A 25,101-nucleotide genomic window follows, 5' to 3' on the forward strand; every position below is an offset into this window, starting at 1 on the left:
ATACACACACTCTCATCGACTAGGAAGATTTGCTGCAGTAAGTAGGATGAAGGAACTCATTTGTGGCATGCAAGCAAAGGAAGCAGTGTTTCTCAGACGCTGGGCAGAGCCAGAAGGACCATGCAGCCCTTTTCCAAGTCCGTGGCTACCAAGTAGAAATGGTTGGTGACAAGACAGAATAAGGCTAAAAAAGGCAGGTGATCCTGTGCCCCTGACACATAGAAAGAGGGAAAGGATCAACATGGAAGGAAGGCCAGAAAAATATTAGGACATTTTAAAAACATTATTTGGAGGCACAAAAACATACAGTTAAAGCCACTCATTGTCACAATAAGCCAAGAACACTGTGGCATCCTAACTTAGAAATGGCATAAACCAAACATTTTAATGGAACATATAACTTTTTTTCTGTTCAGTCTCCCTTCCAAAGTACAACTAATTGAGGGGAGAAAGGGGAGGATAGGAAGTGGTTGGGAACAGTAATAGTTATATTAGTTTTATCGTTACCATTATGATAAACTTTGTATTAAAATTTGGTAAAAGGCCTTTATCTGCCAAGAGGAAATAAGGAATAAATTTACAAATGTATGCAATTTCCTTTAGAGAAGTTTCAGAATCAAAAAACTAATTTCCATGAAGAGCTGTAGATAAAAATTGCTGACAATTCCATTCATAAAACTTTTATTCTACTTATATCAACTTAATACACGTTCTTAGCAATTATACTTAGATTGTCCATCAAAATTTTGTAAGTCATTGCATAAAGCTAGCCATCATCTCAATTTCCCCCCCTGGTAACTATTTTTATAGCACATGCATGTTAGGTAAGTATCTAAAAGAAAAAGAAATCACAAAGGCAAGAAACCTAAAAAAAAGTTAAATACATGTTTTTGTTTGTTTGTTGTTTTACTGCTGTGTTTGATGTACATGAAGTAAGGGACAACAAGCCATTCATTGTTACTGCATCTCTACTTGTGCGTTTGTGCTTAGGTTGCCTAAAACATTTCAATACAAATAAAAAGAATGTAGCCAAAATAATGAAAACAAACACCAAGTAACTCCCAAGTAATGGAATGGGACCGGTGTCTGGCCTTCTCCAGAGGAAATTGGGTCCCTCTTCGTCGAAGGGAAGTCTTCGGCAGCTGCAGGCGAAGCGGTGCAGATTGAGAGTGTGTGCCCGCAGATACCCACGGTTCCACTTGAACTGTCCATGGGATATTGAGTTCACCCACAGTCTTGTGAATTCCCCGGACCATGAAGTCCTCCCAGTAACTCCACCTGTGACTGGAACCAATGATCCCTTTTACCCTCCTCCAGGCCAGACCAATACCAATACGTAGGCAGTTTTCCTTGCTAGACACAGAGGCAATGGTAACAGTGGCCCTCGGGAAGCCACCAGGCACCAAAAGTACTCCACCAAACGCTTCTAACTTGGAGGCACTTTCCTGATGCCCATCTTGGCCACCTTCAGATGACAACAGGGAGCTTGCTAAATAGTAACTGGCTCTACTCCCCTAATATTAAACATAAAAACCACGTGGGTAATATAGAGATTCAAAGAGAAGTAACATAAACCTGTCATAAATCGTAAGCAAAAAAACTATTTGTCGGACAGCAGGGGTGACAAATAGTCTACTGGGTAAATTTTAGAATGAGACAGACCAAAGTGCAAAGGTTGGTTAATTTTCCCCTCCTTCTCCTGCTTCGGCTTCGTCTTCTTGGGCATTCAATGTCCGCAATGCCAAGTTTTCTCTCAGTAATTGCATTATTACTGTGCTGTCTTTCCATGACTCTTCACTTAACGTAGCAAGTTCAACAATGGCTTCATTAGAAGCAGTCCTTGCAAGAGAGCAGCCTTTCTCTGGGAAGTTCAAAATCTAGGTAGAACACAGAGAAGTTCAGGGCCAGACCCCATCTGATAGGATGCTTTCGCTGCATTTCCTTTTGGCTGATTTCAAAAGCTGCTTGGTATGCTTGTTGTGACAGATCCACAATCCCTGTCTTATCACCAGCAACAACTTCAGCCAAGTAACCTTAGTAATCTGTCCTGTTCCAGTAGAAGACTTTGCTCGCTGCTTGTGAAGCATTGGGGGTCAAGCATTTTTCCAAAAGAGTAGAAGACAGTGCATTATTGCAGATCTCCCTTAGCTCAGTCTCAATTTTCTCTCTGTGTTCTCGAGCCATCTGCTGTTTTTCTCAGCACCTTCCATCTTTTCCTCAATGCTTGAGACGACCATCCAAGATGACGTACAGACTCCTCCAACATTTTTATAAGCAACCGAGAGAAGGGTCCTCTCTGCACTGGGTAATTCAGCTCCGTGCTCAGTTACAGAGTTCTTGCAGGCCGCCATTCAGCCTGCACGGCCAGTTTGGCCTTTGGCACCAGCTCATTTTTATCTGTGACTGGGTGTTCTGTCTCCAGAGTGGGGGGCAGCAGATAGATGGGGGCTCAACCTGCTTTTTTATATCTTGAAGTTGGTTGTCATCAAACACACCCTAATGGATATGGTTTCATGAACATAGTAAAGAAAATGCTAATCTTAAATCAGATTACATTCACAAGAGTAGAGGTTCGGTTCCACAACACACAGTTTAAAGCCCCAAACCATTGCCACCGAGTCACATGCTCACCTCAACCCTATAGGGAGGGAATTCCCCTTTGGGTTTCTGAGGCTATGAATATTTATGAACCCAGAAAACCCCATCTTTCATGGAGAGGATGCTTGTTTCAAACTTCATTCCGCATAGTTAGTAACCCATTTTGTAACGCACTCTGCCACCGGGGATTATTCAGGCCATAGTAGGTCTTATCCACATGTTCCGCCAAGCAGTGTATGAAACGATCTTGTGCTGAAATGTTTCATCCAATCTTCAAGAGCTGTAACTATGGATTCAGGATGACATGCAGAATTGGAGATTAGCCATGTGTCATTGCAATATGTTTTGGGCGCCGGGAAGGCAAGGCCTACCCATTGATCTGTATGGTGTGGTCCTCTTTCTCAGGTTCAGTAGACCAGAGGTACACCCGAGCCTATCTCTGTGATGCATGCAGCCCTTTTCTCCTGACCTCCTCCTTCCTGACATTTTTGGAAGGAATCATAGTAAAATATATCAGAATATGCTCTTCTCTTTCTTCTTTTATTTCTCAAATTAAGAGAGGCAGTATTCCTGTTCTCAGGCAAGTGGAGCAGAAAGAATATCAATTAAATTGTGTTCTGTAAAAATATGTGTTGGAAGCCTCTGATCCCAATTCCTGCAAATAACATACTATTTGTGAATAGAGCTTGCTATAGTTGTGTTATTCATACCATACACATGTAGAGTGTTTCTTAAACCTAATTACTTCTGAGTTATAAAAAAAAAAGACTAGAGGATTAGACACAGGTAGACAGTCACTGTCTGACTATAAGGAAAGTGGATGAATTTACAAACCCCAAATGACTAAGATTGGCAGCTACTCAAGAAAGAAATAGAAAATGAAGGGCCTACCCCTGGAGCAACTGCATTCAGTAAGCCTGCTGCACAAGACCACTTGAATGTGTTGAGAAGCAACGGTGCTTCTTTGAGGACTAAGACGTGCCTGCCCCAAACCATGGCATTTTAATTTTGACCCATGTTCACATGACAGTTGGACATTAAATGACAAAGACCAAAGAAAATCTATGATGTTAGTGAAGAATATTAAAAGTACCATGGCTGCCGAAAGACCTAACAGAAGAAGAATGTTCAAAGAAGAATGGCCAGAATGTCCCTTAGAGGCAAGAATAGTGAGGCTTTGTCTCACACAGTCTGGACATGTTATCAGGAAAGACCAGTCCCTGGATGAAGACACGATGCTTGGAAATGGAGGGACAACAGAAAAGAGAAAGACTCTTGACTACATGTATCAACACAGTGGTCGCCACAACAGGCTCACTATAGGAAGACTCGGGAAGTTGGCACAGACCAGGCAGCATCGTGTTCTGTTGTGCGTAGGGTCTCTGAATCAAATCACCTTGATGACACCGGACAACCACAGCAATACCCTTGGAGCCGCGCCGTGATCTCAAACGTTCAGCCTCTTGAACTGGAACAAAGTAAACTTCTGTCCGTTACACCTATGTGTGTTAGATTTTTTTTCCAGCAACATAAAAGGTGACTATACATATGGACTTCTCCAGATATAATATGCAGAAAATAAATGGACTACATTGAGGGGAAGGAGAGATGGAGAAGCTCAATATCAGCAAATACTCGGCCAGCAACTGACTGTGGCAAAGACCATCAATTGCTCATATGCAAGTTTAGGTTAAAGCTGAAAAACATGAAAACAAGTCCATGAGAGCCAGAATTCTACCTGAATTCTATTCCAGCTGAATTTTGAGAACATCTCAGAAACAGATTTCCCTCAGTGAACACTATGATGGGAGACCAAATGAGTGGTGGGAGCGCCTCAGGAATATCATTGATGAAGACAGCGAAAGGTCATTAGAAAGACAGGAAAGAGATTAAAAATCAAAGTGGATGTCAGAAGTGACTCTGAAATTTGTTCCTAATCATAGAATCGCTACAGCAAATGGAAGAAAAGATGAAGTCAAGAAGCTGAATAGAAAATGTCAAAGGGCAACTCTAGAAGATAGTTAAATATTATAATGAATTGTGAAAATTCTAGAATTAGAAATCTAAAGGGGAAGAACATTCAATATTTCTTAAACTGAAAGAATTCAAGAAAAAGTAGTTCAAGTCTCAAGTTATAGTGATGGATTCTATAGGTAAAATATCAAATGATACAGGCTGCATTCAAAGATAATGGAAAGAATATACAGTCACTGTACCAAAAATAACTGGTTGACAATCCACAACATCAGGAGGTAGCATATAGTAACATATAACCAGAACCAGTGGTGCTGAAGGAAGAAATTCAAGGTGCCCTGGAAGCATTAGTGAAAAACAAAATTCTATGAATTTGTGGAATACCAATTTAAATATTTCAACAAACTAATGAGACACTGGAAGCACTCACTGATCTATATCAAGAAATTTGGAAGACAGCTACTTTGGCCAACTAACTGGAAGAGATCCATAGTACTACCCATTCCAAAGAAAGATGAACCAACAGAGTGCTCCAATCATAAAACAGTATCTTTGATAACACATGCAAGTAAAGTCTCGCTGATGATTATCCAACAACGGTCGCAGCAGTACATTGACAGGGACTCAGAGATTTAGGCCAGATCCAGATGAGGACATTCAACAAAGGACATCATTGCTGAAGTCAAATGGATCTTGGTTCCAAGTAGAAAATTCTGGAAAGATGTTTATTTATGTCTTATTGACTATGCCAAGGAATTTGACTCTGGGTCATAATGGGTAGCCCTGAAATGAATGGGAACTCCAGTATAGAAGTCCAGGGCCCCTACCTTTATTAGACAAGCTAAAATACCCTTTCTGCATGTAGCCTGCAGGACACAATGGGAGATTTCAAAATTCTGTGAAGGTTTACAAAGACGCATTAACACATCAGCCACCTTATTCACAGAAAGGAAGGGAGGATAAATTTGGGAACACAATAACTGATAAATTTGCAGACTGTTACCTGCTGCATCTTTAGTCAGGGAACAGGAGGCAAGTGTTTGTTTAGCTCAGGCAGAGAGACAGGTCAGCAATTGTTCCATTGCCAATGGCTGAGCCCTCAGCATTCTCCCACAGCCATGAACTGGTGAAAGGCGGTGGTGCAGTCCCATTTGGCTAAGGAGCAAACACTTTACCCTGACATCTTCAGATGCATGTCACAGTTGGACATTGAAGAAAGAAGGCAGAAGAACAGATGCACTTGAACTGTGGTGCAGGAGAAGAAGACTGAAATTACCCTGGACTGCTAAAAAGACAAACAGATCTGTCTTGGAATAAATATGGTCAGAGTGCTCTAGTGGCAAGCATGGTGAGACTTTCTTGTATACTTTGGACATGTTGCCAGGAGAGACCAATCCCTGGAGAAGGACATCACGCTTGGTACAGTACAGAGGCAGCAAAGGAGAGGAAGGCCCTCAATGGGATGGATTCACACTGTGGCTGTAACAACAGGCTCCAGCATGGGAATAATTATGAAGATAGCGCAGGGCTAGGCGGTGTTTAGTTCCGTTCTGCATGAGATCGCTGTGGGCCAGCACTCACTCAATGGCACCTAACAACAATGACAACTTGTAGTTGTTTTGCAGACCCCTCATCACAAAAATTCCAGGTAATATTTTAAAATTGGTAAAAGTTATTTCTAGAGTTCCTTCCAACTTCCTCCTTGTAAATCATGGGGTCTTAGAGTTGTTGGCTGGCTCCCCAAAGTCCATTTTGACCAATTTCTTCTTTTAATGTCTCAACCACTTAGTTTTCAAGGTGTCCTCCTTTCTGTACAGGTTAGAAATGGGAAACCTGCTGAGACCGAAGCATGCACATGGGTCCATAGCTGAGAGTGTACTGACAACAGCCACTGTGCTAATTGATTTTTGGTTTGGGGTTTGTGTACATTTGAACTTCACAACCACTCCACTCTATTTCTACTTTTAAAAAACACGAGGATTAGAAAATGAAATACTTTTTTATACCGAAAACTACACAACTAACAGTTGAAGAAGTCAGGAGCCTGATTCCCATGGCAGTGGTACTAAACCACAGAGGATAATTATAAATAAATTTTTTGAATCTGTAATTGGTGGAATGTCAGGCTCAAGATCTAATGGAATATTTTCAAAGATATTTTTGAGCCAAGAGAACATCCTGGTATAAAGCCAAGAGTCATCACCCACCCCTCCCATTTCCAATTCCCAACTGATTCCAGAAAAGTATGATCTTGATCCCAGGTCTTCAAGAAGTCTAACCCCTTCTCAGGACACCATCCATCTCACATTCCCTAGGCCTGCCTTCTTGTTCCAAGAGATGGGCCTGGCTGGGTTCCTAAGTCCTCAGGTAGGTAGCCCAGAAGAGATGCAAGGCCCTCTCCAGTCTCCTTCCTACTCCAGTAGTATCCCTTAACACCCCCCCCCCCCAACACACACACACACACACCGTAGCAACTGTCCACAGATGCTCCAAGAGAGACTTGAATTAGAACTGCCACACTGGGTTTGTATGACTAAATCTTACAGTGGGCAGACAGCCTTGTCTTTCTCCCTGGCTGCATCTGAACTTAACCTTGCATATTATCCTTAATCCACCTCATTTTAGTGAATAATTGCTCTTTGGAATTGAGCTAGGTCAGCATAGCTGACTTCTCCTCCCGTATGTCCAAGCTTTGCCATCACTCACATATAACGATCGTTTTCTCACAGTTTAAAAAGTAAAAAGAACTAGCAAAACTGGAGAGAAGAATTCAACACAGATTGTGGGTTACTGTCCAAGAAAGAAGAAAGCAAGCCTTTGAAATAATGATGTGAACCTATCATTTTAAATCAAATACAAAGAAGAAAAAAATAGATAAACATGCTTGGGTGGCGGCGGCCTGGAAGAACAAATCAAATATAGTTTGCATTTAACACTCAGAAAATATGTCACTGTCACATAAGTATGTCATTTTAAATGCGCTACCTTTCTATATCTTGTCATTTAATTACTGTACTTTAACGTGTCCTGACAAGTTGCCATTAAGGGCTTATTTACATAAAAATATAGAAAAGACAAAAGCATGGAGAATAAATTGTAAGAATGGTCAGCAGGGTTTGAAAGGAAGGGGAAAGGGGGTTAACGGTGATTAGCAGAGGCTTTTAATTTCTGTCAATAAGAAGTACAACTGGCAAAGGTGTTGTGTTAAATAATGACCAAAAGTTGAGCGAACGTGCGAGAGAGAATTGTATCTGAGGCTGACTCTGCAGAACCCCAAATCTCACAGGATTTAGTTCCTTCCTTTGGAGGTTACAGTCCTGAAGGCCTCACATTCCAGCACCCCTCCATTGGCCTTAGCACACATGTGGGCTCCGGTTCCACCTCCGTGGTGTGCAGTGTGTGTAAGTGACCCTGCAAAGCACAACAATGGCTGGTTCTGCCCTGGGAGCGACAGAGGAACAAGGACCGTTAGCAAGAGGAGGGGAGATGGCACATATGACTAAGTAGCTCCCCCCAAACCTGCTTTCTTTGCCATGGGGCCCGAAGAACTGAACGGCAGGCCAATTACCATCACTGAATATTTTGATCACAGATTCTATAGAGGAATCAGGAGCCGAAGGAGGAAAACATAAAGCCAAATCTCAAGTTTTCATAGACACTACTTACTGGGTGCCGTGCAGCCTGCATGAACTGCTGAGACCATTGCCTTGAGATGGTTGTTAATCCTTAAACCAAAGAGAGACCCTGAAGTCTTCACAACGCCAAATAAGAGCTTAGCTTAATTATAAGAATGATCCACCTTGAGCAGTTTTCGTCTTCAAGCAATATCTACATGGGATCCAAAATCAATGGCAAAGATAGGACGGGATCCTCAAGGAGCGGTGGATACATGTTAGCTGGGGAGGAACAATTCAGAACAGGAGGCTGAGAATGATCATACAATTTGAAGCATGTAATTAATATCACTAAATAGCGTACTTAGGAACTGATGAATTAGTATTTTTTGCTGCATCTAGTCACAACAAAAATGAAATAATTGAACTACATATACCGAAGGACTTCAAAACATGCATGGAAAAATTCCATTATACTTGAATTTCCTTTCTCCATGAACTTTTTGTTACCCACTCATATATATTTCTCTAAGAGAGATTAATTCCACATACTAACTTTGGAGTGTAGATTGAAGAATTCTCTAACCAATAGTTCCCTGGTGCTTCAAACTCCTTTAAGATCTTTTTAAGATGAATTATTTTTAAAGGGGAAGAGGGAGAGCGAATAATGATTACTTCTATTATCATTGACTAGGAGTGAAAGTGGCTGCCTACTGGAGGAAAACAAGCATACGACACGCCAGTTAGCTCAGCAATGAAGAGTTCAGAAAACATAACCTGACAGATTTGAGTTTAAAGGGTGGCATTTGATTCCTGGTTGTATAACTTTGAGCATATCAGTTAAACTTTCTTTTTCAACTCTTCTTCATATTATTATTATGTGGATTAGAGGTAAATTAGCCCTTTGCCTGGCTTGTGCTAAATAAGCAATCAGATTAGCTGGCCTTGATTTTCATCTAAATCTGAGTTGTAGTCAATTGATATTGCCTTCTAGCTATAATTCCTAAAACTAAATGGTCCAGTTGCCCTCTGTGCCTATTGAGTGCAGACAGGAGCTACTGCCTCATTTTGGAGGCTATTACGTACTATACTAATGCTTGAGAAGCAAGCTGGTCGTTTTGAACTGCAGACCTTGCAGTTAGCAGCTCAACTTATAACCACTATACCAACAGGGCTCCGAAGAACAGGATCAGGAGGGGTGGTGGTGTCGTGATTATAAAATTGGGCTGCTAACCACAAGGTCAGCATTGCTCAACCACCAGCTGCTCCGTGAAGAAAGATGCTGGCAAATCAGTCCCAACTCAAAGCGACCCTAGCTACAACTGAAAAGGAGATGCTGCCTGGCCCTGTGCATCCTCACAAATATTCTTATGTTTGAGCCCATTGGTGTAGCCACTGTGCCAATATATCTCATTAAGGACTTTCCTCTTTGTTGCTGCCTGTGTTAGTCTGGATAGACTAGAGAAACGAATCCACAGAAACTCAAATGTATATAAGAGAGAGTTTTATATAAAGGGTAAGTGTACATTAAGAAAGCATCCCAACACAGTGCTGTCCAAGCCCATAAATCCAACATTAGCCCGTTTATGTCTGACACCAAAGTCCTCCTCATTCTCACAAAACACACAATGATGCTGACTGCAGGAGGAAGCTCAATCAGTGAACATGTAAGCACTTCAGTGCTGGCAGGGGTTTCCACATGGCTGCTCCAGCACCCAGATATGCATCGGGGTAGGTCCATGTGGCTTCTCCTTGGGGATGTTTCACAGGAAGTGAGCCTTGCCAGCTGAAGCAGGGAACTGGCTAAGGCAGCTTCACCCTAGTCTGACCATCAGAAAGCAAGAGACCCAAACACTAGAAGGGCGAGGCTAACTGAGCCATTTATCTTTCCACCCTTCAATTAATCCCACATGTGTTTATCAGCCAGGTTGGCATAATAAGCCTTAACTCTCTCACTACCCTTCCATTTGACCAAATATGAGGTCCTTCTCCAGGGACTGGTGTCTCCAGATACCATGTCCTAAGTCCATGAGGCAAAACCTCTCCATCCTTGCCTCTAAGGAGTATTTTTACTATACTTTTTCCAGGACCAACCTATTGGTTCTTTTGGAAGTCCATGACACGGTCAATACTCTTCACCAACCCCATGGTTCACTCCAGTGCTGTTTGCTCAACATTTCTCTGCAGGTAGTTTTGAAGTCTGTGTGAAGTATTGAAAGTCTAAGTGAAGTACTGTATTGACCCTAGGGCTCTGTGGTGCCTTTTTATTTGTTTTGTTTTTAGGGCAGAGATTATGAGCAGAGCAGAAACACATATTGAAGGGGGGAAGGGGTGAGAAGGCTCTAGGAATTATAGAGCTTTGCCATTCTATGAGGAATACATGTGAGCCATTTGTCAAGTAGGAACAGAGAATCCCAAACCATCAGGAAAGAAGCGCCACCAGTGGAGCACATGTGAGATCCCTGCCAGAAGTGGCAGAGACATCCAAGCCTGCCGCACTAAGAGCATTAGACAGAGCAGAGGAACAGTGCTGCGATCATGAGGCAGAGCAGCGGTGCCTCAGACCACAGGGTGGATTGAACTGAGTGTCTTAGCTCAGGAGGCGGGCTTGCGGAATGGGGTGACCTTTGACAAGTTTTCAGTGCTAACTGAGTTTCGTAAAACTTGCCCAAGAAGGGAAGAGGCCACGGGACCACATGGCCGAGAGGCTGAGGACCAGAGAGATACATGTCTGCCAACATAGCTGAGTAGAATCCTGGAAGAGAACTCTATCCTTATCATTTTGTAACCAATTAGCTTCTCTGATAAAGCCCAGAATTGGGAGTATTGTCTGTGAGTTCTGTTGCAGTGGCTTAAGGACCCAGCAGAGAAGAAGAGCCCATGGTGGAGATGACTGATGTCAGCATAGGGTCGAGAAGGCTGGAAGGTGGAGGTATGGCTGACTTCTGCTTCATACGTATCATCCTCTCGCAGCGGTGGGGTCAGATTCTGGTCCCTCTTTTGTAACCAGAGCAGGCTCCATACCATTGTCTTCAGAGACCAATCTCTCCATATTCCTCAGCCATCTGGGATGGGCTTCCCTTGGGAAATGCTTACCACATAGACATCAGCACCCCGTACAGACTGCTCCCTTGCCCCCCCCATGCATCCACCCACTTTAGGGTGCCAAACTCTGGCATTTTTTATGTCTCCCTCAAAGGGAAATGGATCTCTGGGTCCAAGAAGAACCTAGAGTTCAAGGCCCAGTAGCCTTCCAGGTTCTGGGCCCCTAGGTTGCCCTCCTACCTTATTTTTGGCACTAGGACCCAGACTTCCCCATCTCTTATCACGTAATGGGGCTCCTTCCAGGTCTTCACTCCTAAAGGGGTCCAAGTCATCAGTGGTGCACATACTTCTCTTCCCCAAAGAGGGATCGAGAAATAGATCATCGCAGGACTAAGGGCGATGGACATTGTATTTAGGGGCAGCACTGTGGGTGGGGATGCTCCTGCTCTCATATGCAGTCTATGCAGGGAGAATAGGTAGGTACAGGATGAAGAAGAGCCGCCAGAGCCAGCTGGCCCTGCCTTGTTACACAAAGAGTTGAGAATCCTGAACTCAAACACAACTTGTCAGGTGCTTATGACAGTATTTTAAATGGTAGGAGAATAGGACATATTTTATAAAACAGTTTATTTGCTTGACTGTGCATCTAACATTAAGCTATTTCATTGTATGGCATGTGGGTGAAATGTACTCAAATATCAGGCACAGACCGAGTGAGTTGTTTGCCTGGTGAAGTGTGTCCTATGTTAGAATAGCAAAGCATAAAAAGAAAAATTCAAACTTGAGAAACCAATTTCAAGTTTTGGGGACCTAATAGCATCCAATAGTTGGACTTTCATATTCAATAGGCGTCAATTGTCGCATTCGTTTCCTGGAAAAAGCCATGTGGGTGCATGTATGTAACTATTTCACAGTCAACTGTAGACAGAAATATTTGTACTGACATGTAATCATCAGAGTCAAAATCCCATGACCTTTTCTTCCGTGGCCGCCTACTTCCTTACTTTCCTGCCTCGGCAAACTTTCTGGTTCACAATATAATCCCTTTGGGACATCCGTCCTCTGATTTCAAGAGAATATTTGGATAATAAATAGCTTGGAATGATCATTTGATCCCTGACTGGATGCTGAGTCAATTTTCACAGCTCACCTACCTTCATCAACACACGGCACATGTGTAGGAACCCCCTCACCTCTTTGACTCCATTGCTACTAAAGAAAATCATCCAGTGTAGCATTTTTCAGAGGTTATAGTGACATCATATTGCATTTATATTTCTTACCATTTCCTTTCTGCCTAATACAGTTTAAAAATTGGTAAGGAAATGCACCAAGTATTTTTTTCATATTACATGTTGCATAAATACAAAGCATTTCTTTTTGTAAGAACTCACAGTAAAAAAAAAAAAGAACACACAGTATAAAGAATTATGCTGACTCAATAATCTAAAAAGCAGGATAAAAAGAAATTAAGCAATTGGATGCTTGACAGAAGAGGTAATTATATCATTCATTATCAAATTAGTATTAGCTAGTTATTCACAAATTTCTGTATCAAAAATAAGGAGAGTACAAAATGTAGTTTCATATGTTTATATGTTCTAATATTGTGGAAATATTCAGAACATGATAATTCCCAATTGCTCTTTTCACAATACACATTCAAAATGTTTCTAGTTTTTCTTCATAGTTTGATGTAGTCAAACACACACACACACACACACACACACACACAAAATACTTGAATTTCTGTAAGACTAAATTTGAATACTAGAAATGCTGTATTAGGGAGCATGAACTCTCAATATTGGGAAATATTTTCCCATGGGATCAAAAAGTGAATTTTAGTAACCTGACATCAATAGAGCTCCCTTCCACCCAACAATCGACTTCCAATTAACTCTCTCTATTAGCCAAGGAGGGCAGAGGGGGTGGTCGCACTCCTGGTGCCAGCAATAGGAATAGCAGCTAAAAACCACCAGCCGTTCCATGGCAGAAAGACAGGGCTTCCTAGTCCTTTAAAGAGTGACACTCCTGGGTGCTCATAGGGGTGGTTCTACCCTATCCTACAGGGTACTTAGAAGTTGGCATCAATGAGCTTGGTTTGGTTTGTATTAGCCAGGAAAGGCTGGGCTTATGCTCAGGTAAGACACAACTCCACACTTTTAGGGCCACAAGACACAGATAATTTTTCTCATTCGCAGCACCTGGTCAGGCTTGACTGCCTCACTTTCCTTCTAGGATTTAGCATGTTAGAGCAAGCAGACACTTTCGGAAACACTGGCTTTGCCCCCACAGGAAGAAAGAGAACATACAGCTTCCACTAGAACAGATGTTTCTCTTTCTTTTCTCTAAAACTATCCAAAAAATTAGAATAAGAAAAAGAAACTTTATATCAATGAAACAAGGACACATCCTGATCTTTGAGCAAAGTAGATAAGAAAAATAGATGACAGGTACACTAATAATGTGAAAGAGCAAATAGAAGACATTGCAAGAAGGCACCTATTGAATAGCAAAAGAAAAGAAACAATAAAAATCAGGGAAGAGTTAAACCAGTGGGAAGACAAGAGAATGCGGCCAAAGGTTAATGCAGCAAAAACCTGATTCTATGAAAGGATCAACAGAATTGACAGACCGCTGGCAAACCTAACCAAGGAAAGGAAGGAACAAACATCAATAGCCAGGATGAGGGATGAAACAGGGGTAATTACAACGGACCTCAATGAGATTAAAAGGATAATCACAAAGTGCTATGAAAGACTGTATTCTAATGAATTCAGAAATGTGGAAGACATAGATAGATACTTGGAAAAACAGTCCCTCTCTAGATTATCTCAGACAGAGGTCAAGAACCTCAACAAACCTATAGCAAAAGAAGACATATAGAGGATCATCAAGAAGCTACCAACAAAAAAAGCCATTCTATGAAGCCAGCATAACTTTGATACCCAAACAGGACAAAGAACCCACAGGTATAGAGAACTACAGACCAGTATCTCTAATGAACATAGATGCAAAAATCCTTAACAATATTTTGGCCAATAGAATACAAAAGTATTTAAAACACATCATCCACCACGACAGGTAGGATTCATCCCAGGGATGCAGGGATGGTTTAACATCTGAAAATTCATCAATATTATATACCACATCTATAAGAAAAAGGTTCAAACTACATGATAATATCCATAGACACAGAAAAAGCATTTGACAACATCCAACATCCATTCCTAATTAAGACACTCACAAAGATAAGAATAGAAGGTAAATTCCTCAAGCTAATACAAGTCATCTACAAAACCAACAGCCAACATTATAGTTAATGGAGAAAAGGCAAAAACAATCCCACTGAAAAAGGGTACAAGATAAGGATGTCCTAACTTGTAATCAATATCATACTGGAGGTTTTAGCTAACAACATAAGAGAGCGGAAGGGCATTAAGGGGATCCAAATGGGAGAGGAGGAGGTGAAACTATTGCTATTTGCAGACTACATGATCCTCTACATTGAAAATCCCAAAGGCTCCACTATGGGAGTACTTAGAGTGATAGAGGAATATGGAAGAGTGGCAGGAAACAATTGAACTCCTCAAGAACAAGGAAAAATTTGGAGCACTCCTTTGCCTGATTTTAATAATTACTACACAACTGCAGTGGTCAAAACAGCAGAGTACTGGCACAATGACTGTACTCAGACCAGTGGAAAAGAATAGAAAGCCCAGAAGTAAAACCATCAGCATATAGACAACTGATCTTCCAGAAGGCTCCCAAAAACATCAAGTGGGAATCGGATGCCCTTTTTTAACAAGTGGTGCTGGAAACAATGGTTATCCACATGAGGAAAAATGAAACAAGATGTTTACCTCACCTCATGCACAAGAACAAACTCCAGGTGGATCATAAACCTAGAAGTAAAACCCCAAACCATCAGGACCATCAAGGAAGCTCACCAGCCTGTGTGATCACAGGGTGTCAAAGGGATCAGGTATCAGGCATCAAAGAAAAAATCATATCATTATGAATGAAGGGGAGTGCAGATTGGGGACCCAAAACCCATCTGTAGGCAACTGGGCATCCCCTTACAAAAGGGTCTCAGGGAGGAGACAAGCCAGTCAGGGGGCAGTGTAGCAAGAATGCAACATACAACTTTCCTCTAGTTCTTAAATGCTTCATTCCCCACCCACCCCCAACTATCACGATCCCAATTCTACCTTACAAATCCGGCTACACCAGAGGATGTACACTGGTACAGATAGAAAATGGAAACACAGGGAATCCAGGGTAATTGATCCCTTCAGGACCAGTGGTGGTATTAGCTATACCGGAGGGTGGAGGGAAGGTGGGGTAGAAAGGGGAAACAGAATATAAGGATCTACATATAACCTCCTCCCTGGGGGACGGACAACAGAAAATTGGGAGAAGGGACACGTCGGACAGTGTAAGATATGGGAGGGGGGAGTGAAAAAGGAGGGGGAAAATGAGGAGCCAATACCAAGGACTCAAATAGAAAGCAAATATTTTGAGAATGATGATGGCAACAAATGTGCAGATGTGCTCGACACAATGGATGTATGTATGGATTGTGATAAGAGTTGTATGAGCCCCCAATAAATGATTTAAATATATATATAATTGATTTTATATTCTGAAAAAATATATACATTTTTTAAAAAGAAGGCACCCAAGACTGTATGTCAGCTAGAACAAAATGAGTACTTCTCCAAAGAACGATGTTCATTCTAAGAGACAAATCTGTGACCAAAAATTGATGGCAAGGAGCGTATAGGAGATCTGGCAGGGCTGGATCAAGGACAATATTAACTGAGAGGAATTCCTGAAACCCAAATGAAGGCTGAGCATGATAGTGGCACAAGAGGAAAGTAAAAGGAAATAGAGGAAAGAACTAGGAGGCAAAGATCGTTTATAGAGATCTAAACACAGGCATGTGCATAGGTAAGTATATTTATATATGACGATGGGAAAATAGATCTATGTACATATATTTATAAGTTTAATATTAAGGACATTGTGCCCCTACTCAAGTACTCCCTCAACACAAGAACACTTTGTTCTAAGAAATCAGTACTCTGAGACGTTCACCTTTCTGACATGATCACTGAAGACAAAGTGGGTGCATAAGCAAATGTGGTAAAGAAAGCTGTTGTTGCCCAGCTATCTAAATATACAGCATCTGGGGGCTTGAAGATAAACAAGAGGCCATCTAGCTGAGAAACAACAAAGCCCACATGGAAGAAGCACACCAGTCTGTGTGATTACGAGGTATCAATGAGATCAGATATCAGGCATCAAAGACCCAGAGCAAAAAAAAATCATAAGGCGAATGAGGGGGTAGTGCAGAGAGGAGATCCAAAGCCAATCTGTAAGCAATTGGACATCTCCTTACAGAGGGGTTGTGGGGATAAGACAGGCTAGTAAGGGTTCAGTGTAGCACCAATGAAACATACAGCTTTCCTCTGATTCTTTAATGTTTCCTCCACCCACCCCTCCACTATCATGACCCTAATTCTACCTTACAAATCTGGCTAGACCAGAGCATGTACATGAATACAGATTAGAGCTGCAAACACAGGGAATATAGGACAGATACACTTCTTAGGACCAATATTGACAGTAGCCATTCCAGGAGGGAAAGGGGAAGGCGGGGGAAGAATGGGGGAACCAATCACAATGATCTATCTATAACCCCCTCCCAGGGGGATGGACAACAGACAAGGAGGTGGGGGAGACATCAGACAGTACAATACATGACAAAATAATAATTTGTAAATTATCAAGGGTTCGGGAGGGAGGGAGGGAGGGAAGGGAAGGAGGGGGGAATGGGGAGCTGATACGAAGGGCTCAAATAGAAAGCAAATACTTTGAAAACAATAATGGCAACATATGTACAAATGTACTTGAGACAAGTGATGTATTTGTATGGACTGTGATAAGAGTTGTATGAGCCCCAATAAAATGATTTGTTTAAAAAGAGACAAATCCAGAAATACTATTCTCGAAATCAAAGAGACAAATCTACAAATATTCTTTTCAAAATCAAAATGTCAATGTGCTGTGGGTTGGCCGTGGAGATCTCAGCCATTTCACACATGGGATTGGCTGACATTGAGGTGGAGATAGATCAAGGAAATCCTAGGCTACTTTTGATAAAAACATTTCATTAGGAGCTCTTACAGGTATTATTACAGTCCATAGTTCCCTTGGGTCGAGCATAATTGTATAATTGCTGCCCTCATCATTTTCAATACATTTTCTTTTCTTCTTGAACTCCTTGATGTCAGCTCTCCTTTATCCCCTCCCTCCCTCACCCTACCACCCCACTGAGCCCTCCGTATATCACGTATCAACATTAGTTTCGCCTTAACTTTCACTATCCCATAGATCCATTCTCCTTAAATTCTGATGTTCGTTCCCTTCAAGTGGGGTTATTCAGTCTTCATAGCTATTGGTTCCCTCTTCCCCTCCTTCCTTCCTACTATCCTCCCATATCCTCAGGAAGTCAATAATCCCTTGACTTTCCACCTTGAATGTCATGCATCGGAAGATCTTGGTTGTACCCATGTATATATGCAGAACTAGCAGGATTAGTGAAGTTAAACTAGGGCCATAAGAGTGAGGGGAGGGAATTTTAAAGAACTAGAGGATAAATGTGTGTTTCATCAGTGTTCTACTGCACCCTGGACATATCATGCCTTCCCTGCAGCCCTTCTGTGAAGGTCTGTCCTACTGTCTTACAGATGAGCTTGGGGTCTCCACCTTGCCTATGCTCCTTCCCATCAGTCTGATTGCTTGTTTTTAAACTTCTGATACCTTTTCCAATTGACACCTCATGATCACACAGGCTGGTGTGCTTCTTCCATGTGGGCTTTATTACTTTCTTGCTAGATGGTCACTTGTTTATCTTCAAACCTTTAAGACCACAGATGCTATATCTTTTAATTGCCAGGCGCCATCAGCTTTCTTCAACACATTTGCTTATGCATCCATTGTCTTCAGTGATTGTGTCGAGAAATTGAGTATCCTACATTGCCACTGTATTAGAACAAACCATCCTTATACTGAGGTAGCATTTAAGTAGAGGCCCAAAGTCCATCTGCTTCCCTATTATACTTACTTATATATACATACCTAGATAAATACACCTATCTTTATATATTTGTACCTTTCCATCTATATTTATACCTATATATATCATTTTTACTTCCTAATTGTCTCCTCTATTTCTTTTTATCTTTCCCCTGCCCCACTATCATGCTTATCCCTAGTTCACCTCTCCATAATTCCTCTCAAATACTTTGCAATTGATCAAACACCCACAGGGACACTACCCCCTCCTCACAGAGATTTTAGGTCCCTTGCTATTACCCTTTCTATTCATAGGCTAATTTTACAACTGTTTATAGAGCAAACAAAAGTATTTGAGAAACAAGTCTGTGGCTGCTCAGTTATTCCACTGAAGAGAAGGGAGATTAAAAATAGTTCTTACACACAAAAAAACACATCCTGATTCCTACTCATATTTACTTCTAGGGACTACACACAATTTCCTGGTCCTTCCCTTGCACTGCAGGTTCACAAAGAAGTGCCTTCATTCATGGATGGACAATAATCAAAAAGGAGTCAGCACATAATCCATAGAATAATATGACAAAAATAAAGGTGAGAAGGAATAGCAGAAAATAAATCAGAACAAAAGATAACTGAGTAATAAATTTGATTTGTAAGCTCTTTCTATAAGTTTGCTAACTTAATGCAATCATCATTTCAGTAGAGATCATTAGAGGAAATACATCATACAGTAATAGAGAGGAGGTGAAAAATGGGTGCACAGAACTTAGTAAGTCAATGGAAAAGTAAATGAAGATTAACCAGACAAGCCTTTTCCCACTGTCTTAGAGCCTGCAGAGGCCTGCTAGGACTTCTAAAGCTACAAATATGCCTGGAAGGCTCTATTCCATGGCCCCTTTAGCTGGCTGCAAATGGGAACTCCAGAGACAGAGGGAGCACACATCTCTTCTTAAAATTGCAGGTGTTTTTGCCACCAAATTGGAGGAAACCAAATTCTTCTTAGGCAAGAAATGTGCAATTTCCCCCAGGTGGGCCCTGGGTCCCCACTCTGCACTCCCCCTCATTCACAAAGCTATGATTTTATTTTTTGTCTTTGATGCCTGGTACCTGATCCCTTTGACACCTTGTCATCTCACAGGCTGCTGTTCATTTTCCATGTGGCTTTGTTGTTTTTTAGTTAGATGGCCCCTTGTTTATCTTCCAGTCTATAAAACCCCAGATTCTATATATTTTGACAACTGGGCACCATCAGCTTTCTTCACCTCATTTGCCTATGCACCCACTTTGTCTTCAGCATTCATGTCCGGGTAGGCTGGTGTTCTTCTTCTGTGTGGGCTTCGTTGTTTCTTAGCTAGATGGCCACCTGATTTTATTCAAGCCTTTAAGACCCCACATGCTATAATATTGGACATCCCCTTGCAGAAGGGCTGTGGGGAGGTGACGGGCCAGCCATAGTGCAGTATAGCAACAATGAAACATACAATTTCCCTCTAGTTCTTGGATGCTTCCTCCCTCCCACTATCATGATCCCAAAACTACCTTACATATCTGGTTAGACCGGAGGATGTACACAGGTACAGATGGGAACTGGAAAACAGGGAATCCAGGACAGATGAATCCCTCAGGATCAGTGGTGAGAGGAGCAATATGAGGAGGGTGGAGGGAGGGCAAGGGAGAAAGGGGGAACAGATGATAAGGTCTGCATATAACCTCCTCCTTGGGGGACGGACAGCAGAGAACTGGGTGAGGGAGATGTCGGATGGTGTAAGATATGATAAAATAATAATTATTTATAAATTGACAAGGGTTCAGAGGGCTGGGGTAGTGGGGAGGAAGGGGAAAATGAGGAGCTGATACCAAGGGCTCAAGTAGAAAGCAGGTGTTTTGAGACTGATGATGGCAACATACGTACGAATGTGCTGGACACAAATGATGTATGTATGGATTGTGAAAAGAGTTATACGAAACCCTAATAAAATGATTTAAAGAAAAGAAGAAGAAAGAAAATGTTTTGAAACTGATTGTGGTAACACTTGTTCAATACTGCTTGACGTGACTGAACTGAGGGTTGTTATGATGTTTGTAAGCACTCCCAATAAAATGATTTAAAATTTTAAAAAAAGAAAGAAATGTGCTTATGTTTACAAAGCAAAAAACAACACAGCGACTACTAGTGGCAAATGTAGCAGACCCAGAGTCAAGTGGAGAAAGGTAACTCAACACCATGGCAACCAAGGACACAAAGGTGCAGCTCAGGCCAAATTCTGAAGCAACTTGCCTGCTCAGGACAGTGGCCATAGAATCCGCTCCCCTCAAGCAGAGGCTGTTCCCCTCAAAGACTTAAACTTACTTGTGAACAAATAAATAAAATCGTGGTGTTGTTTTTTTTAATTAACCAGATAAAGTCACATTCAAAGCAGCAAAACCTAAGTGGCATAATTGAAATCACAATCAAGTATTAGAAAAATGAAGCATTAAAAATGTTTCATAAAAATAAACACATTAAGTACATAAAGTCAAGGAAATGTGAACAAAAGGTTTTGCCAAATATCTGTGGCAAGGTATAAAAAAATCTATTATCCATATGATCTATTTTTCAGAAGAGGAGAACAAAACAGATGGAACAGAAAAAATAATAACAAAGATCATAGAACTTGGATCCTATGTTAAAAGGTCATGTGTGTGCATGGAAAACGATATCAGTATTCAGTACCAGTCAAGGACTAGAAAATGAATGTGCTTCCAAGTAAAATATCAGACCCAAACCAAACTCACCACCCTTGAGTTGCTGCTGACTCATAATGACTATAAGGGACAGGGTAGAACTACCTCTGTGACTTTCTCAGACTCTAAGTCTTAGCAGGAGCAGAAGCCCCATCTGTCTCCCATGGAGCGAGCCGATAGTTTCAGACTTCAGTTCTTTGCGTTTGCAGCCCAGTACCTAACCTCTAAGCTAACCACAAAGAGCTGGAACTCCTTTATAAAAACAGCATCCTCTCTGAATGGAGCTCCAAACATTGTTCTTGTAATTTAACATTCTCTTGTTCTCCCAGCAGCCAGTGTTCTTTGAGAAACATATCATTATGTCATATCATAACACATTCTGCTTAAAATATTTCCTTGATTGCTGATGATATATATGACAAAATCCTTTCTCTTAGGATGTCTGATATTCATTAGCTGATTCCTACCTATATTTGGCTCATGTTTTGAGTTAGTCTCCTCTCGTCCTCCCTAAGTATCTCCCAGTTGCATTTGACTTACTTTCTTTAATACACATCAGTCCTGATTCTTCATCAGAATCTTTATACTTGCCATTTCCTCTGTCTGTCATGTCCTTCTAAGGAGCTCTGGTGGTGAAGTGGTTACTTGTTTGGCTGGTAACTGCAAGGTCAGCAGTTCAGAACCACCAGCCACTCTGCAGGAGAGAGATGAGGCTTTCTACTCCTGTACAGATTTACAACCTCAGAAACCCACAGGGACAAGTTCTATGTATATATGCATATATTTACTACAGGCTTGTCAGAGTCGGCATCAATTTGATGGCAGTGAGGTTGGGACTTGATTATAAGGCTACAGCCAAGAAAACCATGTGGTGGAAGAAGCACCCCAACCTGTGTGACCACGAGGTGTTGAAGGGATCAGGTATCAGGCATCAAAGAACAAAAAATAATATCATTGTAAATGAGGGGGAGTGCAGAGTGGAGGCCCAAAGCCCATCCGTAGGAAACAAGACACCCCCTTACAGAAGGGTCACGGGGAAGCGATGAGCCATTCAGCGTGCAGTATAGCAACAATGAAACATACTACTTTCCTCTAATTCATAAATGCTTCCTCCCCCACTATCATGATCCCAATTCTACCTTACGAATCTGGCTAGACTAGAGGATGCACACTGGTACAGATAGGAACTGGAACCACAGGAAATCCAGGACAGATGATCCCTTCAGGACCAGTGGTGAGAGTGGTGATTATGAAGGGTGGAGGGAAGGTGTGGTAGAAAGGAGGAACTGATTACAAGGATCGACATATAACCTCCTCCCTGGGGTATGGACAACAGAAAAGTGGATGAAGGGAGATGTCTGACAGTGTAAGATATGACAAAATTATAATAATTTATAAATTATCATGGGTTCATGAGGGAGGGGTGAGCGGAGAGGGAGGGGTAAAACTGAGGAGCTGATACCAAGGGCTTAAGTGGAGAGCAAATGTTTTGAGAATGATGAGGGCAATGAATGTACAAATGTGCTTGACACAATGGATGTATGTATGGATTGTGATACGAGTTATGAGTTCCCCCCAAAATGAATTTTTTTAAAAAAAAGAAAACCACGTGGAGTAATTCTACTCTAGAACAACGGAGGTCGCCATGAAATATACCCCATGGCTAAAGGTTTGATTTGGGGTTTAAACAGCTGCTGTTAAATATAATAAATTTAAAAAGACGTTTTAGTGCATTACAAAGATGGTTTATAAATCAGAAATATTCGTTTTAGAATATAGGTTCTAAACTCGAACCTAAGTCAGAATATAGGTTCTGTTTAAAATATTAATCTAGAAGAAAGCAATGGATGGCAGTGGGAGCCCAAGATACATTTGTGGGAACAACATTGGAAATAACCTCCCGGTGAGCCCCCTCGTTCCATCATAGAGGGAGGGGAGGAAAGTGGTTCCTAAACAGAGTGCACTGGGGAGGTGAGTGTAGAAGATCCAGGGGTTAAATCTGACTCAAACAGCTCAACTTTGTCGGTCGATACACCCCCTCTCTGATGCAAGATGGAGCCTACCTGCTTTTCTACATTTTCTCTATTTTTCTTTTGTGTTTGTTTTGTTCACATTAGTGTTTATCTCAGAAGTGTTATGCCATTGGGGTCACCCTCTTGAAGTTGTGTTATATGTTTATCTGTTTTTGGGTATATGAAACCCAGGACTGATTAACCTATAAGGACAACAAGTAGAATAAGGTGTTCGGGCCTGGGGTACAGTGGCGATGATGGGTGTGTGTGTGAAAGGGAGCCGACGTCAAGGAGTTCAAGAAGGAAGAGAATGTTTGGAAACTGACTGTGGTGGCAACTGTACAACACTGCTTGACATGATTGAATTATGTAGTGATATGATATGTGTATTAGTTCCCAATGAGTAAGACACTTTTATGAAAGAAAAGAAACAGCACATGGAACTATTAATGAAATAAGACTTGATGATATATCTACTTGAGAATCTAGTACCACAGTGTTCATGAATGATGAGGTATTATTTTTTTATTTATCAAGGTACTCATTATTTTTAAAGTTTTACAGGTTATATGATAGCATATTACATGCCTTGACTTATATATACTCTCCTCTTTTTATTCTATGTACTACGTAATCCATATCATTTCCCCCTTAAAATTATATGTACTTTGTTTCTCAATAAATGGCACCATTCATGATGCCCAAGAACTGCCAAGAACTTCTGACTCTTGCCTTGATAGATGGCATATCATTTCCACATACAGACTTTGTCATGCTTGATTATCTGTGATTTCGGAATGTAGCCTTAAATCATGGCATAAATTTATGTTGGAGTAATTGGCAGCCATTATCGGTGCTTCATTTTCACAACTTCGTACTTGTTATCGTGAGGGACCAGTCCTTCAAGAAGAACATCGTGCTTCACAGGGGATCAGCTCTAAAGAGAAGGAAAGACCTTTCATGAGATGGGATGACAGAGTGGCTGCATCAGGGGCTCAAATGTAACAACTGAGGCCACAGGGCAGGGCGGAGTCTTTGTTCCGTTGCTCAGAGGGTCGCTATGAGGTGGAACCGTCTGGTGACACCTAAAGACGACAGCGTCAAGTGTCGTTTCAGTCAGGTCAGCTCCTGGAAAGCAGTGGAATGCCCCCAGGTGGTGGCATCGCGGGATTATGCCGCTGCTGTTCTTCCTATTCCGTGTGTTTGTTGTGTTAATCACTGCCTGCCCTTATCTCTCCAGCTAGGAAGCAAGGTATTTCAGAATTTAACATAATAGAAATGGCACAATCTTTAAAGCATTGAATTTTCAAGCCCTGTAGCATATTATCTTGCTGTGATATGTTAAAAAATCTCATTTTAAATGGATAAACGGAAAGGAAAAGGAAATGGCTTTGATTTACACTGTCATGGGTTTTCATGTAATTCAAAATCATCCATAGTCATAAAGAAAAGAAAGCTAAAAATGTTGTAATGTAAATATTAATTTTTATTTCTTTTAGCAATGTATGTCATATTCATATGTAAATCTTCTATTTACTTTCATACGTGCACGTGTGTTTTTTAACTCCAGCACTTGTCATGTTCAAGTTTTCATAAATGAAACATTCTGTAATTATATATGTGCTTATCTATTAGCATTAAAAATAAATATTGGCAAATAAGTGTCCTCTTGCATTTTTTATAGGATATGACAACACATGTAGGCAATCAATTTAAGGAATGAGAAGACCTGCTGTGCAGTGCACTATCTTTTGAGGCCCTTTTATTTTTTTTGGAGTGAGTTTTCCGTTTCTGCCCCTTTCTTGTTTTCTACCCTTTCACAATGACAAGCGCCATTGGCACCATCTGTCATCTGCGACCACTTACCCTCCTTTGCTTCGTCTTCCCCAGGCCTCGGTGCGTAAGGCGGCTTACCAAAGGAACAAAGCCCAGAGTACAAAGCTATAGTGCGCTAAAAATGACTCTGAGTTATTAAGTTGGTGCACTGAGAAGGAAATAACAAATTTAAACTCCAGGCAAAACGGTCCTTGGTTCTTCCTGGTAAT

At 41.3% G+C, this 25,101-nt stretch overlaps 1 protein-coding gene and 1 pseudogene across 1 annotated transcript in view; one reads left to right on the top strand and one right to left on the bottom strand.

Annotated features, from left to right (window-relative positions):
* Positions 1-25,101, top strand: part of PDE1A (phosphodiesterase 1A) — a 289,743-nt gene that overhangs the window by 173,305 nt on the left and 91,337 nt on the right. The gene's annotated exons all lie outside the window — the stretch shown is intronic.
* Positions 1,680-21,654, bottom strand: LOC142424718 (14-3-3 protein zeta/delta pseudogene; annotated as a pseudogene).

This window comes from Tenrec ecaudatus, chromosome 13 (assembly GCF_050624435.1).
Source record: "Tenrec ecaudatus isolate mTenEca1 chromosome 13, mTenEca1.hap1, whole genome shotgun sequence".
NCBI classification, from domain to species: domain Eukaryota; kingdom Metazoa; phylum Chordata; class Mammalia; order Afrosoricida; family Tenrecidae; genus Tenrec; species Tenrec ecaudatus.